Source organism: Trichosurus vulpecula, chromosome 8 (assembly GCF_011100635.1).
Source record: "Trichosurus vulpecula isolate mTriVul1 chromosome 8, mTriVul1.pri, whole genome shotgun sequence".
Taxonomy (NCBI): domain Eukaryota; kingdom Metazoa; phylum Chordata; class Mammalia; order Diprotodontia; family Phalangeridae; genus Trichosurus; species Trichosurus vulpecula.
Genome location: NC_050580.1, coordinates 76,100,171 through 76,122,266, shown reverse-complemented (window position 1 = coordinate 76,122,266; position 22,096 = coordinate 76,100,171). Strand labels below are relative to the sequence as shown.

General features: G+C 40.0%; 1 protein-coding gene across 1 annotated transcript in view; it reads right to left on the bottom strand.

Annotated features, from left to right (window-relative positions):
- Positions 1-22,096, bottom strand: part of HPSE2 (heparanase 2 (inactive)) — a 746,397-nt gene that overhangs the window by 547,980 nt on the left and 176,321 nt on the right. The gene's annotated exons all lie outside the window — the stretch shown is intronic.

Below are 22,096 nucleotides of genomic sequence, written 5' to 3'. Positions count from 1 at the left end.
GATGGAAGTGACTCGGCATTTGGGACTGGCAAGGCAGATAGGAAAAAGGCAAGAGATTTCAGGAAACCCTGAAGTAGCCAGTCTTGAAGTCCAGACCAAAGGGAGTGAACAGATGAAGACTAATGATCTAGGTCAGTGAAGTCTCCATGTTTCACCAATGGGTTACATGATCAGGAATCCATGTGTGTGAGGGCCACATGAATCTCATTATATAATAAATTACATTCGGCTTCAATTACAATTACTAATTGACCCAAGCTTACTAACATGACACCTGATTGCAGTCAGTTACACAATAACAGTGTCAGGTAGATGGGTAGGCCCCAATGCCCAACTATTTCATGTGCGCTAATTAGACAAAAATTAAAATCTCAAGTGGGCCACTCCCCAAGGTCAGGAAAGCCACATGTGGCCTTTGGCCCACATGTTGGACACCAGGGATCTAGGTGAATTAGAAGGGGTCAAGGGATTGGAGATCTAGGTACAGGAGAAAAACAGATTCAGTGGGGTAGGAGAATGTAAGATAGCAGAAAAGAAGGCTGTGGTCAGAGTTAAGTCCAAAGGCTTAAAGGCAGGGCCAAAGACAAATGGGTCAACAACATGCTCAAGTCATAAAGAACGATATAAGGACACCGAGAAGATGTTAGCCTGAGGCCAAAGTCATGTGGAAAGACAAGGAATGATGGCAAAAAAATCATTTGGCAAAAATGATGCAAGCAACACGGTTATGCTTTTTAAAGGTAATCCCCCTAAAATCTGGCCTAAACATTTTGTTGTTGTTATCCAGTCATTCATTCAGTTGTGTTTGACTCTTCGTGACACCATTTGGGGTTTTCTTGGCAAAGATGCTGGGGTGGTTTGTCACTACCTTCTCCAGCTCATTTTACACATGAGGAAACTGAGGTAAACAGGGTTAAGTGACTTGCCCAGGGTCACACAGCTAGTGAATATCTGAGGTCAGATTTGAACTCAGGAAGATGAGTCTTCCTCACTCCAGGTCTGTTACGCTGTGCACTATGGTGCCACCTAGTCTCTAAGAACAACAAAGTATGTTTGGTACTCAGATAATAAGGCACAATTGCATGGATGACCTATAGTGCCTGATCCTCTTAGATATAATATATAAATGGTCAATAAATATGGCTCAGAATTAAATAGGATGAAGAAAGTGGACTAGACTGCCTTCAGGAAACTACCAAGCTCCCAAATTTCTTCATAAAACAGAAGTCCAATACTCTGTAGTATCGTGTGGGTTTGAGAAATGGAACACAAGAGCCTTAGGTGTACTGAAAAGGAGTTACCACATAGAGGGCAACAGAGAAGTGCGTGGTAGTGTGAGCCTGTAGAACTTCAAAGAAGACCAGGAAAAAAAGGTAGTCATCAAGGAATTAAATGATACAGAAAGAAGCTGGGCTGGTCACATTACAAGGGAGAGGAAAGACAGAGAGATGCTCTCACGGCTTCACAGATATCAAGCCCTGACACCATGCAGCTGGGTGATATAGTAGGTTAAAGCGAAGGCACCAAGAAGATCTGAACTAAACAGTGACCAGCTGTATGATCCCCAGCAAATCATATAACTTGGGTTCCTTTCCTTATCGGTAAAATGGGGATAATAATATGACCTACCTCACAAGTTTTGTTGTGACGATCAAAGAAATAGCATACACGAATGTGAAAGTTCCATACAAATACTACTCTGATATGTTGAGTGGATCCCTATGGTGAAGGATGTGGATAAAAGTCCCCCAGGTTCAGCAAGCATGGATGGTTACAGTCTGCAAGACTAGGAATCATATTTGAGTAGGATCTGGGAGGCATAACCTGAGAAGATGAGCTTGAAATAAGAGCCACAGTGATAGTGGTCGATCAATTGCCCAGCGCAAATGAAGTGAACTACTTTCTCCTCTCTTGCTGACTTAAGGAGAATGAGAATAGTCTCCTCCTTGAGCACCAGAAAAGGCCATCTGAGGAAAGCTAAATTTGGGGTAGGATGGGCAAGTGAGAGGGACATGGAGAGAATGGGTTTTAAAGAAAAGGTAGCTTTTTTCATGATGGAGGGGGACAGTCCATGAGGCATGGTAAGAAACTCTTCATCCTTTATCCCCTACGCTGACTACTTCAGACATAATAATAAATATTTTGTTTTTTTTTTAGTCATGTCTGACTCTTTGTGACCCCATTTAGGGTTCTCTTGGTAAAGATACTGAAGTGGTTTGTCATTTCCTTCTCCGGCTCATTTTACAGATGAGGAAACTAAGGCCAATAGGGTTAAATCATTTGCCCAGCATCACACAGATAGTAAGTGTCTGAAGCTGGATTTGAGTTCAAGAAAAGGAGTCTTCCTGATGGCGTGCCCAGCACTCTATCCATGGTGCCATCTATTTGACCTTAAATGATGTTTAAATACAGTTTTAAGGTTTGCAAAACACTTTACATGCATGCCTCATTTGAGCCTTACACTATTCACACAAACTAAGTACTAGGGGTATTATTCTCATTTTACAAATGAAGAAACTGAGGCACCAAGAAGTGGAGTAGATTGAGAATAGTCATACAGCTAGTAAGTATCAGAGGCACAAGCAGAAGAGAACAGATCCATATTTTGTTACATCTCAGCTTCAGAGGCTGCATTGAGTACAGAATCATCTGCAAACAAAAAAATCATGCGCTAACACTCCCTCCACTTTAGTCTTGGCTTGTAGCCTTTTCAAGATGAAGAATTTATCATCAGTGTGGTAGCTGACCTTGATGCCATGTTCGTCCTCATTGAAGGTGTTTGACAACATGGCTAAAAACATCATGCTAAAAGCATGGGAGTAAGCACACAGCCTTGTTTCATTCCATTGGCGACTGGGAAAGCATAAAAGCATTAACTATTATCCCGAACCCGGGCAAACATACCATCATGAAATCAACGTACAATACTGATGAACTTCTCCGGGCAACCAAATTTTGACATGATTTTCCATAAACTCTCATGACAGTATGAAAGGCATTGGTCAGATCTACAAACATTGCATACTGACCTCTGTTCTGCTCCTGGCATTTCTCCTGGTGTTGTCAGGCAGCAAACATCATATTGATTGTGTGACATGGGAGACAATGGCACAGGACCACCCAGAAAGGCGTCCCCTCATCAGAGAAGGTTCTGTGCTCTATAAGCAAAGCAGAATTGCAGTAGCTCAAAAGAAACACAAAATGTCCATATTTAGAGAATCCACCCCAAATGTTCACATGGACTATTTGTGCCTGACCTGTGGTAGAGCATTCCAAGCTTATGTTGATCTCATCAGCCACAGATGGAGTTACTGTAATTTGACTCTGACATAGTGACATCATTTTGGTCCTCTTCAAGAACGGACAACAACCAACCAACCATAAAAGGCAAGGTTTAAACCCAGGTCTTCATGATGACATGTCTAGTATTCCAACCATTATGCAACACTGCCCCCAACAGAGTTACAATCTATCACATCTTTCTTGTGAAAATAATTTCTGCAGTCATGTGTTGTCATTGATAACTTATATGTAAGAAGTGGCATAAAAGATATCACAACAGGACATGTACAGCCAGAAAAGGAGATGGGCAGGTGATGGAGAGAGAAAGAGGAATAACAAGGGTGGAGAACGTATGGCATTGAAGAACTGCGCTGGTATTCACAAAATATTAAAAGAGCCAGAGGAAAGCCACCCAGTGCCTTATGTAGGCTCCCACTATTAGATTTAAGAAAAGATATGGACAAGAATCACTCAGGATGAGAAGTGGATGGTTAGATGGAGCAAACATTCTGATGAAATCATGGGGCACTTGAAGCAGATGCTTCAGCTACAAGATGAAATTCATCCTGTGAATAGCTTTTGGTCTAAGGCTTCTCTGTCAAAGACACACAAAAACTGGTATTTTCTTTAAGTGGTCTAACTTTTTACATCTTTACCTCCAAAAACCAGAGTCTGAGGAAAAGCCACCATCAGTGAAACATCAAAGTAAAGGAATTTACTGGTCAAAAACTTGAAGACTGATACAACAAGCCCACATTATTGCCAACAAGGGATAGAAGAAACACCAAACATAAATCTTGAAAATTAGAGGAGAAATAGATAAACTGGAAAATATAAATGCTACTTAATTGTTAAAACCACAAGCTAGTTCTTAACAAAAATCAGGAGAGAGAGAGAGAGAGATAGAGAAGGAGAGAGAGAGAGAGAGAGAGAGAGAGAGAGAGAGAGAGAGAGAGAGAGAGAGAGAGAGAGAGAGAGAGAGAGAGAGAAAGAGAGAGAGAGAGAGAGAGATCAAATTGCCAAGAAAAAAATAAAAAAGCATAATATTTGCAGCCAAAGAACAGAAAGGATTAGTAGAATTAATACAACCGTGTACCAGCATAATTGAAAATTTTAAATAAATGGAGGATTAGCTATTTAAAATATTCAAATGAACAGAATATTAAATTGATATGTTAAATAACTCAATCACAGAAAAAAATTTAACTAGCTATAAAGGAACTATTAAAGGAACAAAACAAAATTTGGTCCAGAAATATTTACAGGGGCAGTCTATTAAATGCTTAGCTACTTATGCTAAAATTATTCTCAAAAACTGAAAAAATATACTGAACTCTTTCTATGAAACAAGTATAGTTTTAATATCTAAACCAGGGAGGGATAAAGGAAAGAAAATTATTATAGGCTAGTAGCCCTAAGGAATATTGGTACAAAATTTTAAAACAAAACCCCAACAAAAAACCACCATAAAATACTCAAAAAATATTAAATGTACCAGGTTAGGGTTATGTCAGAGATACAAGGGCAGTTCAGCATTGATAAAAACAAATAACATAAACATATTAAAAACAAAACACCCCATACTATATGATTATACGAACAGAGAAAAACCCTTTGATAAAGTCCAATATCCTCTTATGCTAAACACCTCATATGAAGCACTAGAATACAACAGCTGTTTTTATTATAATAGAAGCTACATATCAAAAATTAAAAGCTAGCATTACTTATAATGGGGAAACACTAAAAGATTTATCAGGAAATACAAGAGTAAAGTAAAATTATCCCTTTTTGACAGATTTCTCCTCTCTTTGGTATCTGACGTAGTTCTAAAAATACAGTAATAGAAATAAACCTAAAGAATGAAATTAAAGGTATAAGCATAAGCAAAGAAAAGACAAAATCATCCCCACTTGTTAACTATATGATAGTTTACTAAAAAAAAAATTTTAGAGTATCTTAGAAAAACTCAACTAAAATAATTAATTCCTGCAGAAAAGTAGCAAGATAAAAATCAATCCACAAAAAATCAACTGTTTCTACATAGCAATAACAAAATCCAATTCTTTTTCTAAAAGAAAGAAAATTATTACAGACCAGTAGCCCTAAGGAATATTGGTGCAAAATTTTACAAATGAAACCCTAACAAAAAGACCACAGTGAAATATTAAAAATCAAAAAATTCCTAGAAAAAGAAGCCCCAATGAAAATCATTTTAAAAAGTATGAAGGATTTGTGAATCCACTTAAGAGATCCATAATCACAATTTGTAAGATATACTTAAGAGGACCATAATTACAATTTGAAAAACACTATTCAAAGAAATAAAGACAAATAAATGGAGGATATAGTACAACCTAATATAATAAATATGGTGATATAATAAAATTATAATAAATGATAATAATATAAAGTAAAACATATCAACATATAAAATATGTTAATATAATGAAATGACAAGATCAACTAAAGAAATTTACAGATTTAGTGCTATGGCAAACAACCAAGGTGATACTTAGTTGCTAGGTGATGCAGTGGATTGGGTGCTGGACCTGTTGTAAGGGAGACCAGAGTTCAAATCCTGCTCCTGTGACTCTAGGCAAATCACTTAACCCATTAGTCTGCTTCATCAATTGTAAAATGGAGCTTATAACAGCAGTTACCTGCCAGGAATATTGTGAGGATTCAATGAGATAATATTTGTAAAGCCCTTAGGACAGTGCCTAGAATACCGAAAGTGCTATGTAAATGCCAGCTATCATCATCATTATGACTTTATTGAGGTATACAAAATAACATTTATTTGATGGAGCAAAAGGTCTAGAATCTTAAGTGAAATAATGAATAAAGGAAAATAGGAATAAGGGGAGAATTGCGCTTCCAGACCGCAAAGTATATTACAAAACAGTAATCATCGATTTATTTGATATGTGAAGAAACAAAAAAAGTACATTGGTGGAACAGAATACATAAGAAAAAAGTCAGAAACAACTGAACTCGAGCCAGATTTCAAGAGGCTCAAGACATAAATTACTTAGAGAAGAATTCTGTATTTACAAAGACCTACTGGGAAAACTGTTAAAACAGTTTGGCAGAAATTAGATTTAGATGGAAATCTTAAACCATATATTATAGCTAGCTCAAACTGGATATGTGAACCGAATATTGAAGATCACACTATAAAAGAATTAGAAGAGAACCAGATCAGGTACTGTGAGCTCTGGCTAGGGGCAGAATTCTCAACCAAACGAGGGAGAGGGGTGATGACAAAAGATAATATATACCTTCAATTACAGGAAATCGAAAAGCATTTACATGAACAAAATCAATAATAACTAAGAGGAAGCGCATCGATTGAGGAGATTTGTATCAAATATAGAGATATCCAAGGTACATAGGGAACAACTCTGTGAAAGATTACTCCAAATCACTAATAATACCTTTGAGGTTTCACCTAAGACCAATTCACTTGCAAGTCATGGCATCACCTTCCTGATGTCACAGTTCTCTTTGAGAACAAAGGACAACAACAACAAAACCTAGGAAACTTGTAAAGATGACAAAAGATGGACGTAATCAATGTTGGAGGGTTATGGGAAAAAAAAGATAGGGGAATTTGCTCTTCAAAGGGTTATTAAATTGGTGCAACCATTCTGGAAAACAATTTGCATTATCTCTCCCCCTACATCCCCCGCCAAACCATTAAAATGTCGACATTTCTTTGACCAAGAGATCCCACTGCTAGGAATATCTCTTCCCTCTCCCTCTCTCCTCATAGATTTAGATCTAAAAAGAACTTTAGAGGCCCTCAAAGATGGATAGGTCCTCTAGACAGAAAAAAAATCAAAGAATTGAAAATAGAATAGATACTCATCAATTGGGCAGCTGGGTGGCTCAGTCAATAGAGTGCTTGGCCTGGAGTCAGGAAGACCTGAGTTCAAATCTGACCTCAGACACTTTCTAGTTGTGTGACTCTGGGAAAATCACTCAACCTCAGTTTCCTCAAATGTAAAATTGGGATAATAACAGCACCAGCCTCACAGGGTTGTTGCAAGAAATGAATTAATATTTTATTAATAATTGTTTACTAATTAAATTAATTTAAATCAAATAAATAATTAAAAGAATCAATATTTGTTAAGCACTTAGCATAGTATCTGGCACACAGTAGGTGCCATATTAATGAAGGATAGATAGATAGATAGATGCATGATGGATAAATTAATGAATAAATAAATGAATGAATAAAAAGAAAAAGAAAAGAAAAATTAACTACTTAGAAACCCTTGATGAAAATTTTCTTCTTGCCCAGGTAGAATGGAACCCATTGGCCTAGGTTAACCTGTGCCATTCCTGCAAGTTGGTTTCCTGGTGCAGAGAGACCAAAGTTGTGGATGGAAGAAAAAAGATCTTCCTTCCAAGTCAGCCCACTAGCTAACATGGTTGAGGCCTGCTATCTCTGGAAGGAATGGAACCAAACCACATATTGGCAACAAAACACAGAGCTGGCTCAGTTAGTGCTCTTGCAAATAGAATGCTGCTGGCCAAAAGTTCAGCTACAGCAAACCGTTAAATGATGCATCCTTATCTGTGCGATTTCCTTGGGCTTACAAAGTCATTATAGAGAGTACAACTTTCTCAAAAGCATGCAAACATCAGGCCTGGAGCTTAGCCCTGGTTTGAAGGGTTCTATCAGTGACACCATATATATCTGGCTCTCCTGTAAGCACCATAATCTTAATCTCCACTTGCCACTTCATAAATAAAACCATTTAAAGGTGTCTGTTGGTCTGCTTTCCACCAAGGCTGCTGTAAGTTTGGAGCACATCAGCGCAAAAGTGAGGAACAGCTGTTTCATGGATACTGTGCAGGAAAATATTTGCATAAAGTGTCATGTTTGGACAAGGCCTTCAACCTGTTTCTTTCTGCAGATCATGAGGGTTTAGTTTTCTGTTCTTTCTGCTAAGGGAGATAAACGGAAAGAGGTGAAGGTAAGTGCAGACAAATGTCTTCAGGAAGGTCAGGGGCTAAGTGAAGAGAGTTAGGCAAAATATTCCAAGGAAGAGCAAAACAAAACCAGATCTGAGGATCTGGAGCTTGAAAGGCCCTTAGAGGTCATCTAGAGCAATCCTTCCATTTTATATCTTACGTTTTACTGATGGCTTTTGTTTTTAACACCACATTCATTTACCAACCCAGCCCCCACCCCCTCTAATGTGGAGGGCCAAATGTGGCCAGCCGTCTGTTTTTACGCAACTGGAAAGCTAAGAAGAGTTTCTACATTTTTAAATAAACTTTTATTTTAAAATGTAAAATAACATTCCCAGGCTATACAAAAACAGGAGGCAGAACAAATTTGACCTTCCAGATGCATTACTGCAACAAAGGAAAAGTTAAGCAAAAACCAACCAACAGGAGCAACCACATCTAAAGTTTATATAGCATTTTGTACCCATAACCCCTCACCTTTCCACCAAGGGGAGAAAAATGTACTCTCTAAAACTAAGATTTCAACTCTTTCATTGTACAGAAGAGGAAATTGATGTACTTTGAATCAGTAAACCCACAGACGTTGATTAAGTGTCTGCTACATGCTGGGCATGATGCTGGGTGCCAGGCATACAAAAAAAAATGAAAGTCTCTGCCCTCAAGATGCTTACATTCTATTGGAGGAGACAACAAGTGGAGGATGTTATACACCAAGCAGAAGTTTACATCTGCTACTGATGTTAACTAGGGAGCCACTGGAGTTTATTGGGTAGGAGAGTAACATGGTCAGATCTGTGCTTCAGAAATTCATTGCAGCGGTTGTGTGGAGGATGAAATGGATTGGGGAGAAACATTAGATAGGAATACCAATCAGAAGGTTATTGTAATAGTTGAGGAGAAAGGAGATGAGGATCTGAACTTGGGGGTGGCCCCAAGGGGACGGATATGATGGATGTTGTAGATTCAGAGAAAGGAAGAAATTAAATGGCTAGACATCAGTGGGCCCCCCACCTCTTCTTTAACCGCCTTCCTAGGTTACTGTATTAATCATTTTCTATTTCTGTAGCATTTTCCAAAGTGCTACCACTTACAGGTTATGTTACTTGATCTTCATAGTAACCTTGCAAGGTAGTTGGGCAGGAACCATTGGTGCTGTGAGATGAGGAAACAGAATTCAACAAAGATCCGTGAATTTTAGCACTAGGCAAGACCATCATCCCATGGAGCATCCTCATTTTCCAGCTGAGAAAGCTGAAGCCCAGAGAGGGAAAAGTATTTTTCCCAATGTTACATAGCTTGTAATGAGAACTCAGGTGTCCTGATTCCTAGGTCAGGGTTCTTGTCCCTGGACCATGGTCCTTCCTCTCCTATTAACCACCTTGTTAGATCTCATTCAGCATCATTGCTCATCATTCTTCACACACAATCCCATCTCTCTTACCTCTCAAACACGGCACACGTTGTTCTCCTCACCTAGAACATCCTCACCCCTCTTTCTGGCCATTGTGGCTCATCTCCTTCCTTCTTATTACGACTTCCTCTAAATGCACCTCCTCCATGGAGTCTCCCCAAAATAATCTAATCCCTAGTCACTCCAACTATTGTAGAAATTCTTCTCCAGGGCTTTATTCTCTTCACTCCCCAGGGGAGTTAACATTTGTGAGTATCCATCTTGCTTCACACAGAGAGGTTTCCTCTAAAATTGTATGTGAATCAGATGTGAGTAAATCAGAACATATTTTTAAATGCCCTAAGGAAGCTGGCTAAAAGAGACCTATAGTAAATTCTGTCATGAAGTGAAGAATTAAACTCCCATCTTCTAAAGGAAGCCTTCTCTAACTCTTCTTAAATCCAGTGTCTTCCCTCTGTCAATTTTTTTGCATATCTATCCTGTATATATCTTGATTTGTATGTATTTGTTTGTGTGCTGTCTGCCCCACTAGACCATAAGCTCCTTTAGGGCAGGGACTGTGTTTTGCCTTCTTTTGTATCCCTAGCATTTAGTATAGTGTCTGGTACATTTGTTCAGTTCAAACATTTTTCAGTCGTGTACAATCCTCGGTGACCCCATTTGGAGTTTTCTTGGCAAAGATACTAGAATGGTTTACCATTTCTTTCTCTAGCTCATTTGACAGATGAAGAAACTGAGGCAAACAGGGTGAAGTGACTTGCCCAGGGTCACACAACTAGCAAGCATCTGAGGCCAGATTTGAATTCATGAAGATATGAATTCCTGACTCCAGACCTGGCACTCTATCCACTGTACCATGTAGCTGCCCCTGTCTGGTACATAAATGTTTACTTATTGGTTCCTTGATGTTGCTGTGTATTAAGTACTCACCTTCTCATTTATGTAGTTGATCATTTTGCATTTTGAGTACTAGATAACATATGGAAAGACCATTCTCTCCAGTCTGTGCTCCAGTGTCCGGATCTTCCCAGCAATCTCATAAGACACTCAACCACAAAATGCTTTTGCTCTCCATGATAAAGAATTGATTCAGTTAACACTTAAGTGCCTATTATAAGCAAGGTATAGAGGCCAGAGAGGAGGCTTTGGAAAGATCAAGGCGTGAGTACACTCTAGTTGGGTAATTCTAGGCAAGTCAATGTTCTAGGTAACTCTAAGATTATAAATGATAGAAGACTGATGATTTACATTGGTGGAAGGAGTTTCCATCCTAAGAATTCCCTACATGGATAGAATCTCAACTCCAAACTATACCCCTCCCCCTAAAAAGGGCAAGTCACTGTGCTGAGTTTTTGGAACATCACAAGAAAAGTAAAACAACTTCTACCCTCAAGGGGCTTAAATTCTACAAGGTGACACAATATATATTCAGATTAGTTAATACAGGATAATCTGAGTAGGCAAAGATCACTAACAACAGGGGAAAGGTTTCACATAGGCTAGGGGGCCCTTAACCCTTTTTGGATCACAGACCCCTTTGGCATTCTAGAGAAGCCTCTGGGCAGATTCCTTCTCAGAATGATGTTTTTAAGTGCAGAAAACGAAAGACAAAGGATTATAAAGGAAATAAAAGGTTAATGAAAATGGCCATCCAATATTTCCCACCAAGTTCGCAGACATGACTTTAGATCTATCCTTGATCCTTGGGGGTCCACAGACTCCAGGTGAAGAGTCCCTGACATAAATGTTCGAATCTAGATGAGTCTTAAAGAAAGCCAAAGAAGCCGAGGCCAAGAGGCAGCACATTCCGTGCCAGAGATGCAGAGGAGAGGTGGAATGTCAATTCAATTTAATAAACATTTATTACCCATTATGGGTTAAGAGCCAAGCTAAACATTTGGAATACAAAAACCAAAACATAAAGTTGTGTATTCTAGACATTTCTTTGCTTCCAAAGCCCTTTAGATACATCATTTTATGGAATCCTCACATCAACCTCCTGAGATAAGCAGGGCTAAGAGTATTACCTCAATTTGACGAATAAGGAAACTGAGGTCACAGTTTCCTGTGACCTCAAGGTCACAAAGATGGGATTCAAACCCTAGTCTCACCAAATCAGAGAATTTCAAAGTTAGACAGGAATCTAAGACCACTTAGGCTGAGCTCGACTGATCCTCGGCAGGAAGCCCATCAACATTGGTCCTAAGAAGTGGGTCTTAGGACTCTGTCATGGGAATTTGTTTGCTATACCACAGTTCCTCTGTAGGAAACCTCAACAGGTCAGAGGGTATTTCCACAACGCCCCTTCCTAGCCCTTAAAAATCCAGTAAGGAGCTAATATACATGACTATTTTTCCCTCAAGAGTCTGCTTCCAGCTTCTACCTATACCACCTCAGGGGTTAACAGATGTTGCTTTATTTTTTTAACCACCCCGAACACAGAATAAGCTTTCCCTTATGTACCCTAAAACTATTTCCTTTAAGTTTAAGCGATAATCCCTGGGCCTAATATTCCAGGATGTGATGATGGATGGTAGGTTCTTCCCGAGCTCTCTCCAAAATCACTCAGAGAACCATAAAATGCTGGAGCTGGAAGAAGCCATAGAGATTATCTAATCTAACCTGTTCACGTTCCAGATAAAGAATTGCTCTTCCTTTCCTGATTCCTCTTTCCTGTCTCATCCCAAGACTCATTCCTCAGCCATATGCAATTCTCTATTTCTTTCTGTGAACGGTTCACCTACAGCCAGGACTTTAGCCGTCTCATTTCGTCAGATGATTCCTAAATCCATTCATCTACACCTCCTATTCTAACATGTCACCTAAGCTCAAGTCCTGTCTTGCTACTTACCTGCAGGAAATCTTTATTGGGAAATGTTTCTGTCAACTCAGTATATTTAAAACCAAATCATCTTCACCCAAAATTGCACCTCCTCCCAACTCTCACCTTTCATTACAAGTCCCATAATTCTTCCAGCCGCAGTCTTGAAATCATGGAGCCATCTTTGATTCTACTCTCATCTTATTCCCCCATAACCAATCTTAACAGTCAACAGTTCTTCTTGATTTTTGTGGTATAATGTCCCTCAGATCTCTTCTCCTTTACTGCCACCACCTTAGTCCTCAATTTAATCAACTCATGATTGGATTGCCGGAATATCCTCCCAGCTAACCTCTTTGTCTTCTTTCTCATTTCCAATACATCCTGCTCCCCCTACCCCATGCTAGATCTATCTTCAAAAAATATCACAACCAACCTTTAAGAATCTAGTCTTTGCCAGTAGTTGGGCATGCCTGTAATGCCTGCTCGTGAGGAGGCTAAGGCTGGTACATCACTTGAGCTCAAGAGTCCTGGTATCTGCACTAAGTTTGGCATCAATATGGAGGGCCCCTGGGAGCAGGGGAGCCACCAGGCTGCCTAAGGAGGGGTAAACTGACCCAGGCAGGGCAAAGCTTCCATAACTACCGGCAATAAAATCAGACCTGTGAATGATTGTTACACATCCAGCCTGGGCAATATAGGTGAACCCAGTATCCTCCCCACCTCCAAAATAATTCCAGTATTGATTCTTTGATTCTAAGTCTTCCCACTATCACTAAATGCAAGTATGTACGGTTTAACCTATATCTTGCCACTGGACTCCAATGACTGGAAGAGAGAGAGGGGCTGATGACTTTGCTCAGCTCTGCTTCACTTAAATCCAATTCACCCTCAAGTCAAGACACTACCTTCCAAATGTCATTGGTCCTCAACAACAACAACACCCCAGCCTCACCTTACCTGCCCAACCCTGTACCACTTGGGTAGAACTGCTACCAGCCAGGCAAGCCAGCAGCAGACATAGGCTCCATTATCTACCTGCAACTTGGTGGCTGATGGACATTTCCCTTGTTGCTGGTGAACTAGTGACTGAAGGATAAATATCTACCACTGGAGAATTTGTTGCTGACCCACAATCACCAATCCCTCGACATACTCGGGAGTCAGAGACTGGCTTGACATCCATGTCTCACTCCAATTGTTCATGTGGGACCGGAACCTTTCTCCATCATTTTTAAAAGCCTTCTGGCTGTAGACTTCTAACTAGGTATTCCCATGTGCAAAACACACAGGATAAAGAGAATAAGTTACCCTGAATAAGAGAGGAAATATTTTTGCTTTATAATGTTTGCTCCTCAAGGATATGGCCATTTCTTCTCCTTCCTTTGTAACTCCCCATAGCACCTGGTACAATGTTCTGCACACAGCAGGAGCCCCAGGAATGTTGAAGACTGTCTGATTAACTCAAAGTTGACTAAAGGTATTGATAGTAAAAGGCATCAGTAACACCAAGTAGGTATGTGACTCCGTCTGTGCATACAGCTGCTCCTCACTAGGACCAACAATCTGGAAGTCTTTTTTTAGGACTGACACTTCATAGCTCCCTTAGGCCATCCCTCAGGAATAGTTAAATGCTGATGTAGTGGTAACTGGATTTAACTCATTTCGATTTATTTTCCATTCAAGGTCTGTGGTTCCATTATTCTCTCAGTCAACTGTGTCACATGCACAGACTCTCTGTGCGACCCTGGGCATGTTGCTTAACCTTTATGTGTCTCACTTTCCTCATTTATAAAATGTCAGTGTTGTAAGAGGTGATCTCTAAGGTCTCTTCCCATGCTAAAACTGTATGGTTTCATGCTATATTCTAACATACATTAGGAACATCTCTTTTAATGTTAAAACAAAAAGAAGCTTAAAGCAAGGGAAACTCCAGGATGTAAAAATGGAAGACAAATAGCTTGATTTCATTCAGTTTGCAAGTATGCAAATATGCCTTAGGATTGTTATTCTAAATCCCCAAACACTTCTTGGTGTCTACTGCCAAAAGAGAGAGAGAGAGAGAGAGAGAGAGAGAGAGAGAGAGAGAGAGAGAGAGAGAGGGAGAGAGAGAGAAAGCAAAGTATTTTACCACTTCCTTAAAAAGAAATGCTTTAACACAATTTTTAACTTAGAAAATTGATGAAGTCGGAAGTCATTTTCCAGGAACTAGAGCCCCACATGCAAGGAATTTTCAGCCTCTGCTACATCAGATGCTTAACACTGCCAGTTAATGATGATATGTGATATTGTGACCTAATTCTACTAGATACGGGGAGAGAGGGACAGAGAGGCTGATTTGTGATTTGATTGGTACAGGGAATCGTGGGTGAGGGAACATCCTCTTTTGATGTAGGTCAGCAATTTTTATGCAATTTACAATCTTGGAGATTTGCAAAGAACAAATGAGAGGTCATACAACTCACATGTGTGAGAAGCAGGATCTGAACTCAGGTCTTCCTGGCTTCAAGGCCAACTACACCACACTGCATCTTGGGCATTCTACTACTAATAATAATTCTTATTATAGTTCTCATTTATAGAATACTTTCAGGTGTGCAAAGTGCTCTAAGTACGTTATCTCATTTGAGAAATTAAGATATCATCATAAATAGCCAATAGTCACTGAGTACCTGGGTACTAGGCGGTATGGTAAATAGTAGGGATACCAAGTTCTCTAGTACCCTGTCCCTCCCCTTAAGATATTTACAAACTGGTTGCGGTAACAGGAGGTGGACATAAATAACTTTTATTTTTTGCAGGGGGGAAGGCAGGGCAATTGGGGTTAAGTGACTTGCCCAAGGTCACACAGCTAGTAAGCGTGTCAAGTGTCTGAGGTTGGATTTGAACCCAAGTCCTCCTGACTCCAGGGCCGGTGCCATAGTCACTGCCTAGCTGCCCCCATAAATAACTTTTAATTAGTATACAGGAGTCCAGAGGCACATTCCCTTTCAGTGGGCTTCTCCCACTTCTTTGTTGCCCCCTCCTCTACCTAGCTGGAGTTCTCTTGCTTTTCCCCATCTCCACTAGGTGACACCCCATCCAGGTATGTTTCCTACAGGCAACATAGTGAAGGCAGAAGAGCACTTAGGTTGAATATAAAATCACCTGGGTTCCATTTCTAACTCCTCCTCTTAGCCGATGTATAAATTTGTATAAGTCACTTGAAACTTTCTGAACCACGAATCCTTAATAACCCAGAGAAATTAATCTCTATTGGGACATTTGATATCTATCTAACACTTTATAGTAAGCAACCCATTTGGATATGTGAATCCCATAACATCCCTATGTGGTAGATAGTAAAAGAATTATCACAACCATTCTAAAGATGAAGTAACTATGACCTTTCTAAAACCATAACCTCGATGCTACCATGATCACCTGGAGATCCCGGAGTCACTCTTAGCCTTAAAAAGAGCCTACTAACCTAGTTCTCTATAACTTAATTCTCTGGAACCAGATCTGTTAATGGTTATTTCAAAAGATCAGTATACCTCTACTTAGTAAAATAACATCTTCTAACTTGACTTTTCCAAATAAAATAAACAGGGAATAATAGCTAGCATTTATATTAAGTTTTAAAGTTTGTGAAGTGCTTTACACATGCTATTTTCTCCTCCTAACAACCCGAGAAGTAGGTTATCATTCCCATTTTACAGATGAGGAAATTGGAGCAGACAGAGGTTATCTGACTTCCCCAGTGTCACATGGCTAGTGATTATCTGGCTCAGTTGGAACTCAGATCTTCCTGCCTCTTGGTCCAATGTTCCATCCACTGAACCTCCCCCAAGAGATGCGTGAAAATTCATACAACTGTTGGGGTAGCTAAACCTATAGCTTATAATTAAAGCAAACACTCATTACATACCTTTGAAGGCATTGCACAAGATGCTGGGGATACAATGGTTTCAAACAAAAAAAGGGAGCACAGCCCCTGCCCTCATGGAGTTTAAATTTTACCAGGAAGGACATGATTTATACACAGATAAGTAAGGACAAGGTGGAGTGTGACAAAGGGGGGAAAGGAAGTATCCTGACAAAATGTTCCGGGAAAAATTTGAGAAGGAAGACATCATTCTTATGGGGACAAAGAAGGCTACACAGATCTGACAACGCCTTGAAGGAAGCAAAGGATCATAAAAAGGCAGCCACAAAGAGGGAGGGCATTCCAGGAACAGAAGTCACAAAGCCCTCTGACATCTTGCCCCGGGTTTCAAATTAAATATGGTGTCCATCTGGTACTCAAGTGCTACATTTAAGGCTTTTGTGTCAACAGAACAGTTTGGTTTTTCCAGGAGATCCAACCACCACGAAATAACATGATGACCTAAATTCCCCTGCCCAGTCAGTCGGCTACATCCCAAAATCTCAATGGTGCCAGAGTATTTTCATAAAGCCGAATCCCCATAAATTTCACAAACACTCTTTGAAAATGGGGATATACTTACCAAATACACATACATGTCTAAATTAAAATTGATGACTTGGGGGAAATTTTAGCTCAAAAGCCAATATAACAAAAATAACATTTATGGATGGAGAATCTTAGCGCTTCTGAGAAGCCACTGACATGTCCAGCATACAGACAAGACAAGCATAGGGGTGGGTTATAGTCCACTGTACATTACTATAGATGGATTCCAAATTCACAGAACAGGAGGCTAGTCCATAAACAAGTGTAAATCAACCAAGTATCAAAGAGCCCATTTCAAGCCATAACCTCCCTAAAATGTCTAAACCAGAGTTGAATGAATCCTCCCTGGGGGATTCTCATTTTGTCTAGCATTTCCTGAGGCTATGGTATAATATAAAATCCATTTGACCTTCAACAAGTTGGATAAGAATCAGCACCATTTAGAGTAAAAGTGGAAATGGTTAATTTTCCAGGGCTTCTTGCTTTGAGAGGATATCACACTACCAGACCTAGGCAGTGATGGAGTGCAGAGGGATTTAGGGGCTTCAGTGTTTTACTTTTTAGATCCATACCCTTCCAAATCCAAAGCGAGGGCATCTAAGCTGCCCTTGACTTCAGGTCCACCAACCCAGATGAGCTATATGTTTGAATATCAAAAGAAGTGGCAGATGTGATTGCTAAGCCACTGCCAGTGATCTTTACAAGACTGGAAAATGGGAGAGGTACCACAGAATTGAGGCAGATCATTTTTTAAGGGAAAAGAATAGAGTCTGTAAAAAATAAAGGCAGTGAGTTCAACTTCAACTTCTGGTCAAATTCTCTGGTGTATTATTAAAGGGCTAGTTAGTGACCATCTAGAAAACAAAACAGTGATCAGAAGGAATTAGTATGACTTCACCAGGAACATTTCATGCCAGACTAATCCTGTTTCCTTCCTATGACAGGGTCATTAGCCTGGTAGGTTAGAGAAATTCTATAGACAGAGCTTGCCTACATTTCATCAAAGCATTTGGCAGAAGTCTGTTGTGTTATTCTTTGTGAAAAAGATGGAAAGAGGTAGGTTAGACTAATGGTTCTCAAAGTGTGGTCCAGGGATCCCTGGGAGTCCCCTAGAACCTTTTAGGAGGTCCAAGATGTCAAAACTATTTTCATAATAATACCAAGATGTTTTCATTTCTAATACAGTAAATGTCAATAGATAAAGCCCGCATAAAACAGAAGCTCTTTGGGGTCCTCAACAATTTTGCAGAGTGTAAAGGAGTCCCAAAACCAAAAACTTTGCAAGCCACTAGGTCAAACAATAGTAAAATTTGGTGGATTCAAGATTGATAGATTAGCCACACCCAACAAGTGATCATTAATGGTTCCATGTCAAACTGGAAACATAAGCTCCTTCCAATGCAATGCTCTATGGCTCTGGGCTCAGCCTTATTGCTTACCATTTTTGTCAGTGACTTGCATGTGAAAAAGATGCGTAAAATGATGGCCTGTTTATCTAGTCAGATGACAGGACTCTGGAAAGAACAGCTAATCCCTGAATGACAGAGACAGAATCCAAAAATATCTTAACAGGCTAAAAACACTTGGTTAAATATAATAAATGGGATTTAATTAGGATACATATAAAGTCTTATGCTTAGGTTCAAATAAATCAATTTTATAAGGGCAAGAAAGAAGAGGTGTAAGAAGGCAGAAATTTATCTGAAAGAGATCTGGAGAGGAGGGGGAATAAAGGAGAATACAATCTCAATGTAAGTCCAGAAATTCATCTGAAAGAGATCTGGAGAGGAGGGGGAATAAAGGAGAATACAAACTCAATCTAAGTCAACAGCATGTTGACTGTGGATACCATGTTTTAGGAGTGGCAATGATAAACTGAAAAATGTCCAGTGGAAAGTAACCAAAGGAGGACCTTGAAATCATGCCATGTAAAGGTTGTTTAAAGGAAACTAGAATGTTTTACCTGGAGAGAAGACCTAGAAGGGATATGAGAGTGTCTTAAAGTATTTTGAAGGGTTGTCATGTGGAAAAAAGATGAAACTTTTCTGCTCAGCCCCAAGAGAAAAAAACTAAGACCAGGAGATGGTAAATTTAGATCTGACATGAAGAAAAAATTCCTAAAAATTTGAGCTAAGCAAAATGGACTGGGCTACCTCAGGACGGTAGTTGGCTCCCCTTCACTGAAGGTTTCGAGCAAAAGCTGAAATACCACTTGTTAGGTATATTATAGAAGGGATTCTTATTCTAATATGGGTCAATCGGACATGACTTCTGAGATTTCTTCCAATTCTGAAATTCTGTGATTCCTCAGTGCAACCTAGGCTTCCTCTCCGCTGGAGTGTGGGAGAAGCAGCCCTGTGCTGTATTACTACCTGTGGAGGAAGAGGTGACTCCTAATTAGTGGAGAGAACGCTGAGCCAGCAATGCACATCTCCATGAGGCCCTGGGGTGGTGCCAGAGCTTTGGGGGACAGAGATATGTGTCTTTCCAACAACTCTTTGGGTAGTGCCAGAGCTTTGGAGGAAAGAGACATGTGTGTTTCCAAGGACTCTTTGGAAGATACACAGAGAGAAGAAGTGACTTTGAAGCCTAACCTGAAGACGTGGGGGAAGCCAGTCCCTCAACAGGTCCCTGACTTTCAGCTTGCCCCACTAGGGACTTTGGAGGTATTTCCCCTTGTGTAAGATTGGGTTGGGTTTATTTTTCCCCTTGGTTTGAGTTTAGGCCTTATATCGCCCCCAGAAAAGAGCTCATTCATTTGGGAATTTTCTGGTATATTCTGAACTATAGAACCACTCCAATTTGTTTGCCATTATGTTTGGATAAATGGATCTACTTACTAATCTTTACTTGTGATGGTGCTCTGCGTAACCAGAGTTTGATGGGAAGGAAGTAAGCTGGAACATATAAACTGATTGCTACTCTCCCCTTCAGGAGCAATCAGGAAAGCAACTTTTGTTTTCAACTAAAAAAATCATACTTCTACCCCAGCAATATTTGAGGGGTCCAATAGATGTAAATCTATCCTGAGCACCGTCTTAGACATAGGTATGGAAGGAATAAGTACACCTCCCCTCAGGGCAAAAATTAAGAGTATGCCTTGGAAAGGGGTGGGTCAGATTCAAGCATTATCCATCCACGTCACCCCCCAATATATTTAGACAACCCATGTGAACATGAGTCTCTTACAAAGGCACACACACATCTTACACAGATAAGACTTTCACTACCCCTTCTACATGCATTCCTCAGACAGTCTTCCGTAACTTCTTTTGCTCTTCAAAGCTACTCTCTCGACTCTGTAAGTATCCAGAGACAGGCAGCTCTGAAATTCCTGATTTTCATAGCTCTAGATCCTCACCTCCTAAACTTCCTCCCAAGGTTGAACCCTGACTAAAACAGGCTTGAACTCCTAAGAGATGAAGTCTCAGAGAAGGTCATTTTGCTGGATCTGGAGACAGCGGACCTGCGTTTGAATCCTGGCCCTGCTACTGTATGACCCTGAGTATGACCTCACTAAACCTCAGTTTCTTCATCTATAAAATTAGGGAGTGGGCCATGAAATTATGAATCATAACTCTAAACAACCAAAGAAGCATGGAATCCATCTCCTGACAGAAATAATGGACTCAAGTTATACATTTTTAGACATGGTCAATGGGAATTTGTTTTATTTAACTATCCATATCTGTTGCAAGCTCTGTCTGCTCCCTCCTCAGTGAGGGGGAGATGAGAAAAGGAGAAGAGTCAGAATAGAATCCCCCCCAAAAAAAGGAAGACCAGAAGAAATTACAAATAAGTGGGACAGTTATGTGTTCAATTTATTATACTCTTAAAAAGAAAAGTAAATTATTCACAGTTTCATGTCCAATCCTCTTCTTCTTCTGTTCCACATTCTATATAAAAAAGCTCGTTTTATTTGGTGTTTGTTAAGTTCAGAATAAAAATTTGATTAAAATGTAATAATATGAATAATAAGATGACTGTTGGATTGGCTGACCCCTAGGGGCCTTTCCAGTGCCAAATCTCTTCTACTATGAATCAGGCTGACCCAGGGCCAGACAGAACATGTCAGAGTCTCTCAATATAAACATCCAAGGGCTCGAACTTCATCAGAACTAACTTGAACTCCAACTGTGTAAGGGAAGCAATCCCTCATTTCCTTTGCTCAAGAGGCTTCACTGTAAGATCAGATGACCGGGGTCTCTAGCTGTGTGGAGGGGCGAATCACTTCCCCATTGTATACATGTGAGTTGTTATTGTTGGAAGAGAAGATTTCTGGGGTGCATAGGTTCCTTGTGAACAGTATCTCTTCATTTATATAAAAATGTTTACAGCAACAATTTACAGTAGGAGAGAACGGGAAAGAAATGAAATGCCTAAACAAATTGTGACATATGAGTGTAAAAGAATGTTTTATGCCATATGAAATGAATGAACTCAGTGGCCTTGAATGGACCCTTTTAGCTCCAAATCTATGATCCTGAGTGGTGAATTTGAAGAATTCAGAGAAACCTTGAAGACCTCTAGGAACTCATGCTAAATGAAGGGCACAGACCTAGAAGGGCAATTTACACAATGACCATCATGGTGCAAAAGAAAACAACTAAAGACCTCAGATCTCTGATACTGTGGTGTCCAATCATCATTTCAGAAGATGGACAGTAAAATACGCCACCCGCCTATCAGCAGAAAAGGAGCAGACCACAGGGAATGAGAGAAGGCACACATTTTCAGACGTAGTCAATGGGTTGTTTTGTTTTCCTGACAGTACTCATGTCCTACAAGTGAGGGTTCAATTGGAAGGGGAGCACTGGGAAGTGAAAGTGATGCAAAAAAAGAAAGAAAGAACACACTTTAAAAAGGGGGAGAGTTATCCCTTATGAGGGAAGGTGCCCATAGCTAAAGGAGCTAATACATGCCTACCGATCTGCCATCTTTTCCCCCCCAAACAGAAAATTAGTAGAGTCATTTATAGAGACAGAGAACCCCAACTGAATGCTTCCTGTGACTGAGGAAAATCCTCCATCCCAGGACATCAGCCACTTCCTGGGAGGTGGGTGGCAGGGGGGCCATAACATCAGGAGGGAACAGCATCACAAATACAGGTACCCAAAAAGAAAAGATGGTTGATGAT